Genomic DNA, 12,940 nt, shown 5'->3' on the forward strand with positions numbered 1-12,940 from the left:
CCGCATTTCTTAGCTCACTCGCAGGTCTAAAAAAGCCGTTTCCTTTATCTTTTCCTACATCCACAGTGGAAATAAATTTAGGAACGCGCACAGGAGAAAATACGGTTTTATGCGTAAGCACAAATTCGTCGGCCAGAACTGCAGCATCAGACAATCTAGAGACTTTCTGCTCGTTTAAGTGCAGTACCATGCTCTCAGGTAGACAATTTTTTAAATCCTCTAACAAAATTAGTCCCTGCAAATCTTCAAGTGTTGCAATTTTGGTAGAGAGACACCACTTCTCAAACAGCGCTTTTTTTTCGCGCGCAAACTCCACGAACGTTTGCTTAGCTGTTTTTAAACAAGCCCTGAACTTCTGACAATACGCCTCTGGTACCAGTTCGTAAGCTCGCAATACAGCCAATTTCACAATGTCATAACTTAGCGAATCTTCAATTGGCAAAGCTGCACAAACTTCTTGGGCTTTGCCAACAAGATTGCACTGCAACAATAATGCCCACATATCCTTAGGCCATTTTAATTTAAACGCGACCCGTTCAAAAGCCACAAAATACGAGTCCACTTCGGTTTCACCGAATGGAGGTACAAGTTTAACGTACTTACCCACATCGAAGTCTGGTTGCCCAACCTCAGAGCTACTGGAAGGGGGCCTGACGCGCAGCATTTGAGCCTCCAGATCTAGTTTCCAAAGCATGATATCCCGATCAATCTTTATCTCTAATTCCTGCAACTGAACCAGTCGCGTTTCATGCTCCTGTTTTTTTAATGCCAGATCTAACTCCTTTAAACGAACGGTTATCATAGGATCTACTATTTGAGGATCTTTTTTACCACCCACCGAATTTGCGTCCTCAACTGCGCCCTCTCCCTCAGTTTCTGACTCTGCACCACTGAACCATGCCCAGGTAGAACGCCTAACTCCACTAACTTATCGTATAACTCATCCCTAATGACCTGTTTTTTTTGCTCTTCAGGGACAGTTAAATTGTAAAATTCAGCTATTAATATTAGATCCTTCTTTCTACACCGATCAAATTCTTCTAAGGTAGGCGAGAGTGTAAATTTTATTAAATCAAACTCCATTTTACCAATTTTCTTCCCTACCCAAAATTCAAAACCGCCAAGCAAAAATTGGTTAAACGAATATAATGAATGAGCGGATGAGCCCCCAATTGTCACGGTCTGGCCAGTCTAGGGTTGGCAAGGCCGATGACAAGATAAAAAAAAGGTTGAATTTAAGCCCCTCTCCTGTCCCAGCTTCAAGAATTACAACAGAGATTTCCAAGAAGTAACAGATTTATTTTTGTTCACAGTAAATAGGTAGGAAGCATTGTGTCGAAAAAGGATCAAGGCCAAAAAAATAAACATAACGGGAAACTAACTAGATTTGCGGCGTTAACTTACCTACTTAATAAAAAGACAAAAAAAAAAAAATTAAATACAGAGACCTTCCCTGTCTCCCTAACTGGCCAGAAACAAGGAGAAAATAAGAAGCCATCAAAACTAAAAAGGCAATCCCCAACCTACAGATTCGAACAGATAGGCTATTTAAATAAAAAGTAAGCCACAATAAATGAGTTAATCGTCCCGAAGGACTGGCAGTATCAATATTAGCTATTTTTTTACACTTTCGTTACGGGGTAACGAAGCTAGTTAACAACACCACACAAAAGTTATCTGGAGCAGGAGACGGAGGGCAAATCGATTCAATACACGCACGGAGGAGCTTAACGACGTTAAGACATATTTTAAACAAGATATTAAACAGGATTTCATTCTGTAAGGAACGTAAATTAAAAGTTTAACGTTTTCTTTTCTTCAGCCAAGCAAGCTTTTTTAGTGTCTTAGAGTTAATTCTGTGGTATTTTTTTTTAATACCTCCTCCGTTGTTTAAATATTTTTTTACTGTCTTGCATCACATTTTAATTTGACTTCTTAAAATAAAATGGCTGTGGCAAATGTGCATGATTACGGAAAATTTGGTTTAATATTTATTTTTAATCGAATGGTAGCTCTTTCCTTAGCACAAAACAAAAAAAGAGCTCCGCCCCAAACCTTCAGGGGTTAAGCTAGTGGAATTTGGGAAGGTTGAGTACCCTGTGAAAAGTAGTCTAGAAAATGGACAAAGAGGACAAGGAAGTAAGTATTTGATGGGTTTATTAAGGCTGATCTGCGCCCACTGTTGCCATTGTGAATGTATAAAATGTCTAAAGTCAGGTATATTGTATGCATCTGTCCTGTTAATCTGTCCTGATGGTGAATAATCCAAACTGCGGGAAATCCCCAACAAAACCGAGTTTACAATCCAAGAAAGTAGAAAACTTTGACAGAATGGTGTCCAAGATTCCTCTTGCAAACTTAGTTTGCAGTCTAAGTAAAGTCAACATCCCCGCGAGTGTGTGTGTGTGTGTGTGAATGTGTTTACTTTAAATTTTCTATTAATCATTTTATATGAATATTTTTGGGTTGTGGAATGAATCATTGGAGTTTTCTTTATTTCTTATAGAGAAGATTTAAAGGCACAGGGACGACATTTCACTGTGGGACAAATTTGCTTAGGTGCGGTTATGGTTTTTGGCCACATGATGGAAGTGTTGGAAAAGGAGACAGATTTAGTCAAGTGGATTGGTATGCTTTATGTTGTATATTTGTGTCTAAGGTGTATTAGACTTATTTTGCCCCCGACTTATGAACAAATTTGACTTACGAACATGCTCCTGGAATAAAATTTATTCGTAGGTAGGGAATGAAGAGCACCCAATGAAGGCCATCCTTAAAGAGTGCTGGAAACTCTTGCTTTAGATGGATAAGGAACGCCAAAGCAAAAAGTCCAGGACTACAGAAGCTCAATACTGTATCAGTCCCACAGTGCCACTATACAGCTTCCCACCATAGAAATTAATAACTCCACCAATAGGTGTAAGTCTAAAACAAAATAAATGACACATCACAATCACAAGCAGGATAATAGTCAAAAACCATATAAACACAACATAAAAAAGCAACTAATAATATATCTAGTGAAACTTTAAATCGCGAGTAATTTGGTCTCTTGCATTTTGCAAGTCGAGCTAAATTTTTTAATAAATTTTAACTTAATAAACGAGCGAGGGCTTGATATATATATTGTTGTTGTTGTTGGTCTTTCGGCTGCTCCCGGCAAAGGGTCGCCACAGTGGAATATCCGGTCTGCACTACAACTTAGCACAGGTTTTACGCCGGATGCCCTTCCTGACGCAACCCTCCCATTTCATCCGGGCTTGGGACCGGCACTGCAACCAGTGGCTGGGGTTTGGGCACTGGCTGGGAATCGAACCTGGGCCTTCCGCATGGCAGGCGAAACACCTACCACTGAGCCACCAGTGCCCCAAGGGCTTGATATATATATATATTATATATTAATAATTCTTTCGATTGTGTAATGCTGCTTTGCAACAATGACAATTGTTAAAAGCGCTATACAAAAAAATTTAATATACGAGTAGTAGGCATGTGCTTTGTCTGTCGAGTGTCACATGATCAGAACTGACGCAATGGCTCTTCTCTCGCGCACACTGTGAAAATATGGGCAATCATTTCCCACATTGTGACCATGTGTGTGTGCACGCAAAAGCAAGCGTCATGAAGAAGTGATTCCGTTTGTGTGTGCATGCGTGCGAGTGTCATTAAAGAAGCTCCTTGTTAAAGAAGTAATGTATGTGTGATATGTGTGTTTGTGCATCTGTGTGCATCTGTTTGTGTATGTGTGAGATGTGTGTGTGCGCATGAGATTTGTCTGTGCGGATGTGTGTGTGTGCGAGTGTTAACATTTGCGTTGTGTACATGTGTACAATAGGCCACAGATGCTGAAAAATAAGCATCACACTATGATGTTACTCAACGTGATGTCACTGAACGTGTCACTGAATATAATGTCACTCAATATAAGGCCACACAGAAAATTATTAACCACTTTTCAGAGTAAGTTTGTTAACGGGTCGGTTTTGACCCGTGTCTTTAATCAGCCTTATCCTCAAAACAATTATTTATTATCTAATTTTTTTCCTTACCTCTTGGTTACTTTGTTACGCTTCCTTGTCCATTAAAAGAATGATTTTAATATTTTGTGACCTCCTGAGCTTTTACTTTAACAGCATACCGCTCGTTTTCAATAATAAAAAAAAAGATTAAATGAACCTTAAGAGAATTATTTAAATAAATAAAAGGTTGTTATGTTACCTGACTATTACTGAGGGGTATTAGAACACATCTCTTAAATAAATTATATATATTAATTTTTTATATTAATTACTATATATTATATTAATTTTTATATTAATTACTATAGTAACATCTATGGTGTTACAGGTCAAATTTGACCCATATATAATTATTTCAAAGAAGAAGGCTTTAAAAAAAAAGTATTTTCAAAAATAACTAATATAAATGGAAAGCTAAACAAGTAAATCTCAAAATGTGGATTTTCAAGGTCAAACAAACAACGAACAATCAAGCAAATCAAACCAATAGAAATGAGGCACTAGTTCCAAAAAACTTCTTTGTGTGCAAGAACATACATGTGCATTTAGATGCATGTGTGGCAAAAAGTGACACTTTTAGTGTGTTCTTTGCAAATATATTTTTTTTAGTAGTAGAAGTGTACGTTTGTCCTAGGGCAGACCTGACACCTCGTTCTTTTAAAATCAGTGCGGTTGTATATAATATAATATAATATAATATAAGATAATTATGGGCTTTTTGTCACTTGCTGACACAGCTGCGTCTTTGTGAAAAGTGGACATAAGTATCACACTCGGATGTCTCTTTGAGCAATATGAAGCAACCGTGGTGGTGTCTGTAAAAGCAAATTTTGAAGGAAGTGGAGCCCTGTCCTTCACCTGCAAAATTTCGGCAGGCAGCTCAGGTTTATTTACCCACCATGGTAAGTTTCCACCTGAGAAGTTCTTGTCCAAGGTCATAGCTGGTAAAGAAATTGTCACATGTGATATTGTGACTCCGCAGTCCAGTAGTCATATCGAGGACTACACGTTTTCCTTGATTTTTCTCAGAAATGCCACTTGCATGTTTGCCTGTGTAAATCTGCAGATTCCATGCATAGCTGGTTTTTGCATCACAGGCTGCCCAAATGTTTATGCCGTATTTCCCTGGCTTACTAGGCATGTAAGGCCGAAAAGGGCATTTTCCACGGAAAGGGACAAAATGTTCATCTACTGTTACCTCTGGCCCTGGGTTGAACATCAGTGGAAGGAGCTGCACCCACCTTTCCCAGACATCCCTGATGGGAGCAAGCTTGTCAGATTTTTCTCTAGTTTCTCTGTTGTCAAATCTAAGGACTCTTGATATCATTCGAAATGACTGAAGTGACTTGTTCAGAGACTATTAGTGGCCTCATTGCTGGATTTGTAAACACAAGCAAGCTTACCAATATAAGCATCCAGGTATTCGCCATGAACCTTTTTTCTTCAAGGTTTGTCATAGCAATCATGACTTTCTTTAGTGACAATGGCATAAACAGATCAAAACATGTTTTGATGTTACTTACTCTCGTCACAGCAAACCTTGTGATTCCAGGGGTCATTTTGATGACATTTGCAGCAGCTGCCCTTAATGTAAGTCAGGAGGTACTGAGCTCCAACAGATGTTACCACTTTTGGATTTGAACGATTCAGCAGGAGTGAGTGCAGCTTCAGCATAGGTGACCTCCTCATCAGACTCAAGAGAAATCTGCTCATCTGTATCACTATGCTGTTCTGTGTCCTCTGCCTCATTTTTAGAAAAGATATGATCCAGAGCTTGGCTTACTGTAAATCTTCTTCTCATTTTTGACTGCTGCAAACAGGAGATGTGTACTCTGCAAGTCACCAACGCTAAACTAAATTTGTCTTATGCAAGCCTTACATGTCTGAACATGTCTGTCTTTGTTTGTTTCTTTTGTTTGTTCAGGTGAGCAGACACACAAGCAAAGAGAGAAGCCCCTTAAAGTGTGTTTATGATTTTATAACTATTGTTTTATAACCTTAAATTATAACTGGGTCAAAACTGACCCTACCAACACAAAGGTAATAATATTCACCAGAGCATTTTATAATTATATATTAATGTGCAGACACATTATCCATCTTTAAAGACTCACGGCACTTGTCGATACTGTCTTTCATCTGGTCAGTTACCAACATGATGTCCAGATCAGGTCCCTTCTTCTCTGCACGGCGTGGCTTAACCTTTTACTCTACCCAGCAGTGGCGATTTCTTTAAGACTGCAAGGGAAGCTCAGCTTCCCCTATAATGTCACAAAATTAATGGTCAAATTATGTACTATTGTATTAACATTTTATTGACTAAAAATGCGTTAGAAAACGTTCATCTCAAAGACGAGTTTGTTCAGAATCAGTTAGATATAGCAGGTCGGCTAACTTGATTTTCTTCTCATACATTCCCGTAGCGTTACAGTGCATTTCCCCGTTGAAGCACAGCGTCTATTGACTTCAATGCGGCTGCTTTGAACGTTTTTTTTTTCAGTGCTTTGAAACTAGACGGTCATTGGATAAACGCTGCGATTATGTCCCAGCGGGCCAGGGCCAGGACGCTGGGCTGCTGCATGATGATTGGAGGAGCTGTTTAAAGGGCGGAACCCCTTTTTTGATTGACAGCATGTCTTAAGTATACATCAGCGCTACAGAGATTCAAGTTCAGTCCCATTGTCAGGTTATAGTACAAACTTTCGGGTGGCTCCCGCACTTAAATCCAACTAAAAAGTACTGAAAAGAAAACAAAACTCAGGCTTTATATCCCAGCTTACATCTCGCATTCGCGTTCAACTTCACACACACACCGGACTGCATTACCCACAATGCATCTCCCGCACTGGACTACACTCCCGTAAACAGCTGTCGTAAATCAACCTCAAACTCCCAGTACTCCAGATGGCCAGTCCGCCACTGCCCATGCGGATTTGCAGGTGAAGTGCTACGATGAACTGCTGCACTCTGTATTGTTTGCTGGTGATGTAAACCATTTTTGTTTGTACAAATCATTCTTTAAACAAATCATCCTTTTAAAGGATTCAATTAAGTTCTTCATCTACAGTGGTTACTTAATTGGAATGTCTATTACTGCCTCGCATTCTGTCGTGGCCAAACGGCAATTTTGGAATCAGAAGCTCAGTGGTCCGAGCACAACGTAACAATCTTTGTATGATAAAATGACTCGTGGCATGAATCTACATAAAGCACACACCTCCTGACCTTTTCCAGTAAGTTTGCACTGTAGCATTAAAGGCCAAACATCACTCGACCATTTTAAAGCTGTAGCTAGATATTCGAATGCTTGAAAATAAGATTCAAACTCTTTTACCTGAAAAGCTGGTACAAGCACAATATTTTTCACCACATTGGAAGAGCTTAACGATGAATCATTCAAGATAGGCATAGACACAGTTAATTGCATCTGTTATAACTGCAACATTTACTCCATTACCACCTCTAGGCTTTTCATCAACCTGATCACCTGAACCTACTTTTTGTCTTTCTTGCAATTCAACTTCTCGTAAACAAACTTAAGTATTAGCTTCAATTCAATATTTCTCTAAATGATATTGCAACTCGTCTTTTCTTGCTTGAGCTTTATCTTGAGTTTCCAACTGTAATCTAGCTAAATTGATTTCAAACGAGCTTCTCCTTGAAAAGTCGGTGATGCAGCCGTAGAAAACAAAAATGGATAAAATTTTTGCATAGACAAGGGTGGTGGACATACTTCTTCATCACCAGACAAACTATCAGCACTTGTAGTAGACGCTCTGTCCTGTTACTTCCTAGCAACTCCCCCTGCTAAGGATCAGCGGCAACTACTCGTAACACTCTTTTGTCTGAAAGCCCAGCCAGAACCCACTCACTCTCACTCATCTTCTATACCGCTTTATCCTGTATTCAGGGTCGCGGGGACCTGCCCACACGGAAAAAACCTATATAAAACATATATGTTTTAATATAGGTTTGATATAGGTTTTTAATATATGTGACATATATAAAATTGGCCGTTTTCCTATATTATATGTACATATATGTACATATATGCGTACATATATGCGTGCATGCATATATGCGTGCATATATGTACCTATAGACATATATGTGACATATATAAAATTGGCCGTTTTCCTATATTATATGTACATATATGTACATATATGTGGCGTGCATATATGTACCCATATAGACATATATGTGACATATATAAAATTGGCCGTTTTCCTATATTATATGTACATATATGTGTACATATATACGTGCATATATGTACCTATGTGCATATATATGCACCTATATTTTTACCTAGATATTAGTAAAATTATTAAAATCCATAGCTGTTAGACAACATAAATAAAAGCCCAAAATGTAGAAATTTATTTTTTTTATTTTTTTTAAGAACAATCAAATAGTAAAAGAACAAAAATAAGACAAAAAAACTCAACAGGAAGAAAACATATATATATTTTGAGGACCTTCTCAGCTTCGTGAGCTTTGAATTGATAGATGTGCCTGTCTGCCCTCGGGTGGCTGCCGGCCACTTCTTCAATGTAGCATCTAGAAAAGACAAAAATAATAAGACAGTATAATAATAATAAATGATTATTTATTAAAACGTTTATAAACATCTGTAAACTCCATAAGGCATTAGCTTAGCCACCGGGAAATATCATGTTTGTGCTACATACAGAAAGGCAGCATGTTAGCATGATTTACCTAAACTATGTAAATGGCATTGAAAGCCAATGTGTCACACAAGCTGACAAGAGCTAGCTGAAGTGAGGAAAATATTTACTAATATTAGTTTAATATTATCAGAATAAGAGTTATATAAGACTTAATAACTTACCCAGTGAGTCCTCCTGGATTCTCTCTTCAAAATGCTCCCGTTCGTCGTCAGGGCCACACAGTCTTCTTCTGAGGTAAATGTAAACTCCTCCCACTTTCCAGAACATTCTGAAGAGTTTCCTTGTCCGGGGGCGTGGCCTAGTATGTAAATTAGCCGGACTGATTTCCGTGTGATTGGCGTGTGGGCGTGTCCTGCCTCGGGTCATTAGCAGATAATGCGACAGAAATTTTAAAATGTGTTTTTTATTTAGTTAGTTCTTAGTTATTGCCTTGATAATAGAAAATATGAGCGCATCATGTATGACAGTTGCCAAAGTGAGATATGAGCTAAAATGACCAGATCCTGCCATGAGCTATATAGGAGACATATCTTGTATGTACATATAGGGCTTATATGTGGATATAAAGAAGCAATACAGGAGACCTATATGGCCTGTATATGCACATATATGCACCTCAATTTTGCCTATATGCAGCATATATATTATTATATATATGCATATATACTGCATATAGGCTTCATATATGTGCATATATCCCCATATAGGTGAGAATAAATGCGCATATATACTGCATATAGGCCTTCATATATGTGCATATATCCCCATATAGGTGAGGATAAATGCGCATATATACTGCATATAGGCCTTCATATATGCGCTTATATCCTCATATAGGTCAGGATATATGTGCATATATACTGCATATAGGTAAAGATATATGCGCATATATCCTCATATAGGTGAGGATATATGCGCATATATACTGCATATAGGTTTCATATATGCGCATATATCCTCATATAGGTGAGGATATATGTGCATATATACTGCATATAGGTTTCATATATGCGCATATATCCTCATATAGGTTCTTTCCATGTGGGTGGAGCCTGTCCCAGGAGGCTTAGGGCATGAGGCAAGGTACACCCTGGACAGGGTGCCAATCAATCGCAGGGCACACACACATATACACACTCACACACCCATTCACACACTACAGGCAATTTGGGAACGTCAATTAACCTTACCTACATGTCTTTGGAATGTGGGAGGAAACCGGAGTACTCAGAGGAAACCCACCAACATGGGGAGGGTTTTTGAAACCGTAATTTCAGAATGTTGAGTAATTTCGAATAAATCATCTTTCCTACAATTGTCTATTTTTTTCTACACTTGGTTATTCCACAAAATAAAATTTTGTTGACATGACTAAATTACATTCACGTTAAATAAACAATTTAACAAGTAAACAAATAAACTCCAGACCTAAACTCAACAAAAAAATTCTAAACTAAGTTCTAGCTAGTCTTCAGAGGGTTATCAGTTGAAAGAATAAATCTCTCCCCCCGGATACCTCCAAAAATAACAAACAAACAAAAACACAAAACAAAAAATAGTGAACTGTAGGAAGAATCGATGCTCAGCACGGCCCAGCTGGAACACTCTAAATAGCCGGAAATTTTTGCTTACCTGCAACAACGCTGTTAGTACTTAAGTATATCACACAACATATACTCTTTAGACTAATCGATCTACCATTCAGAACAATATCAATCGGATGAGCCCCCAATTTATGTTACGGCCTTCCGTTGTATAAGTCAATTTCCATGAATGGAGAACCAAAGAAAGGCAACGTGACATAAAAACAAGCAGACAATAAAATAAATCAATCGGTTTATCTATAATTCAGATCGCTTGTAAAGCAAACAGACTGATTACTATAAACTGACTGACTATTAACCAAGCAGACTCAATATTTACAGACAATTAAAACTAAGAAAAAGCACAACATTCACACACTGGATTTTAAGGTATAGAGGAAAAAAAAAGAAAAAAGAAAAACACAGCTCAGGTCATAACAGCAGCAGCAGTAAGATGCAGCCAGCCAACTCCACTGCTAGGGGTGAAGAGGGAGAAGGGGCAGCAGAGGACAAACAGGAAGAGCCATAAGCTCTTTTGCTGTTTGGAGGTTCTTTGAAAAACGAGCAACTGAAGGCACTACAAAACAACATCAGTCTCTTCAGAAAGAATCTTCTCCAAAACAGGGCAAATAATAACAGAGAGAAGAAACAGGATCAACTTCTTAAAGCTCAGGCATGTGGTCTTTCTCAATGCCAATCTTCGCTAAAGACTAGCTAAATCTGTTACCTGGATGCTGCTTTTTACTTTTTGTTTTACACATTTTAAAATATTTAGTTGTGTGATTGTCTAAGTATGTTTCATTGTAATTAGTTTAAAGTAATTAGTTTTTGTCTAACTACTGCAAGTCTTTGTTTTTGTATTTTTTTTGTTATTTATGTATGTATTTATTTATTATACGAGTCAAACTATTTCAGGTGAAAAAGAACACTAACACTGTACACCTTCATTTGGAGATTTTCTATTGCTGCTGCTAAGGGTTCACTTAGCTTTTCATCCAGGAAGCTAAAGTTTTATTAGAATTTTTACTCATAAAAAATGAAATTTTCTAAATAAACAATCACATTTTGGGGATGCTGTGGGGGTGCTATGACTATTCTAGTTGTAGCTACAACAACCCCAAACACCTATAGTTACTGTGACTCTCAAAGAGATGATTTTACCTCAGACTTTCCACTTTACTGTGAGGATTCTCCAGTACAGCAGAGAGAGTCTTTACTTCTGAGTCTCCTAGTGTACTGTCGGACAGATCCAGTGTTTTCACAGTCAGATGCAGTTCTCTCAGATTGGAGGTTTCTGAGTTGAGTGCTGAGACCAGAGCTGACCAACTGTTCACTCCAACTTTATCACACCTGATACTGAAGGAAATAAAATAATACATAATGAAATAAAGTTAGAGCAAATAATCAAACAAATTCTTAAATCTTTTACTGTAGCTTCTAATTTTACAAATACCATCAAACATCACATACAGTGGTTACTCAATCGGAATGTAGGTTCTACCGTCGCGGCGCTCGGCGGTACCGTTTGGCTTTGTGCGTTTGCTGGCTTTTACCGCTGAGTGGCGCTATATAACTACAGACTGACGCCTCATGCCTTAGTTCATTCTCTGCTGGATTAATGAGACACGGAGTTTTAGAACTGCACGTAGTAGCGGATAAAATCAAGTAAAACATTGTAGTTAAACAAATTTATAGTCACAGAACTAAAATTACAGTACAAATGTAGAATTCAAATTAAATTAAATCTTATTAGAATCAAATTTAAACAAAATAAATGTTAATACAGTGAGCCTTTGGATTTTATTACGTGTAATTAGAAAAGATGTGTGTAGGGTTTTGTGTCGTCTTATATCTTGTGTTCTTTAAATTTGTAGTAGATTTATTAACTGAAATAAATGACCATAAAATTATAACATTGTCAGGACGTTCTACTGCGTCAGCTGATGTTGGTCATTCAGCCCCGCTTGTGTTTTTGCGTTATTATAAGAATGTAATGCAGTAGACTGTTATGATCTGTAACGGATTCGACCCATGTTGCACGGCTGAGGATAAGTGTTGGTGCGCGGAGTGGCAGAACTGAGCACGCGGAGGCAGCGCTTCTCCCGCTGTCGATGGCCAGCGCGAGTCCTCGCTGACGTAAAAACTTAACACAAACGTCCTCGCAGCATTTTCCTTTTCGGCAGCGGGTGCTGCGAGGGCGGGCACGGTGCGGGAGTAAAGATGCCGGGGGAGCTCGCGCAGCTCTTTCTCGCGCTGTCCTTGTTTAAAGTCCCTGGGGCGCGTCACATGCCCCACTGACATGCTTCTTTTATATTCTCCATCACATCACGTACTTCCCAGACCTCGGACAAAACTCCGCGCCTTGCTTTTATAATGCGGAGCAAGCCCGAGATCATATTAACGTTAATTATCGCCAGCTGGCACGAATAGGCAGCTCCGTCCCTTTGCTGCCTATTCAGGGAGCCTACGGAGTGAGCGAGTAGCGATAGTAGATTTGGGCGCACGCCTATCACAGACGCAAGCCGTGGCAGATCATCATAATTGTCTTTAACTTGTATTTCATAAGGTTTTCCGAGCAGTGGTACATGGATCATTATTTACTATTAAACATTAAACGAATTTACAAAACTTTATGCGTGCGATT

General features: G+C 38.6%; 1 pseudogene; it reads right to left on the reverse strand.

Moving 5' to 3' along the window:
- The window catches only part of LOC128533815 (NLR family CARD domain-containing protein 3-like), a 54,289-nt pseudogene that overhangs the window by 26,191 nt on the left and 15,158 nt on the right, over positions 1-12,940 (reverse strand).

Source organism: Clarias gariepinus, chromosome 12 (assembly GCF_024256425.1).
Source record: "Clarias gariepinus isolate MV-2021 ecotype Netherlands chromosome 12, CGAR_prim_01v2, whole genome shotgun sequence".
Taxonomy (NCBI): Eukaryota; Metazoa; Chordata; class Actinopteri; order Siluriformes; family Clariidae; genus Clarias; species Clarias gariepinus.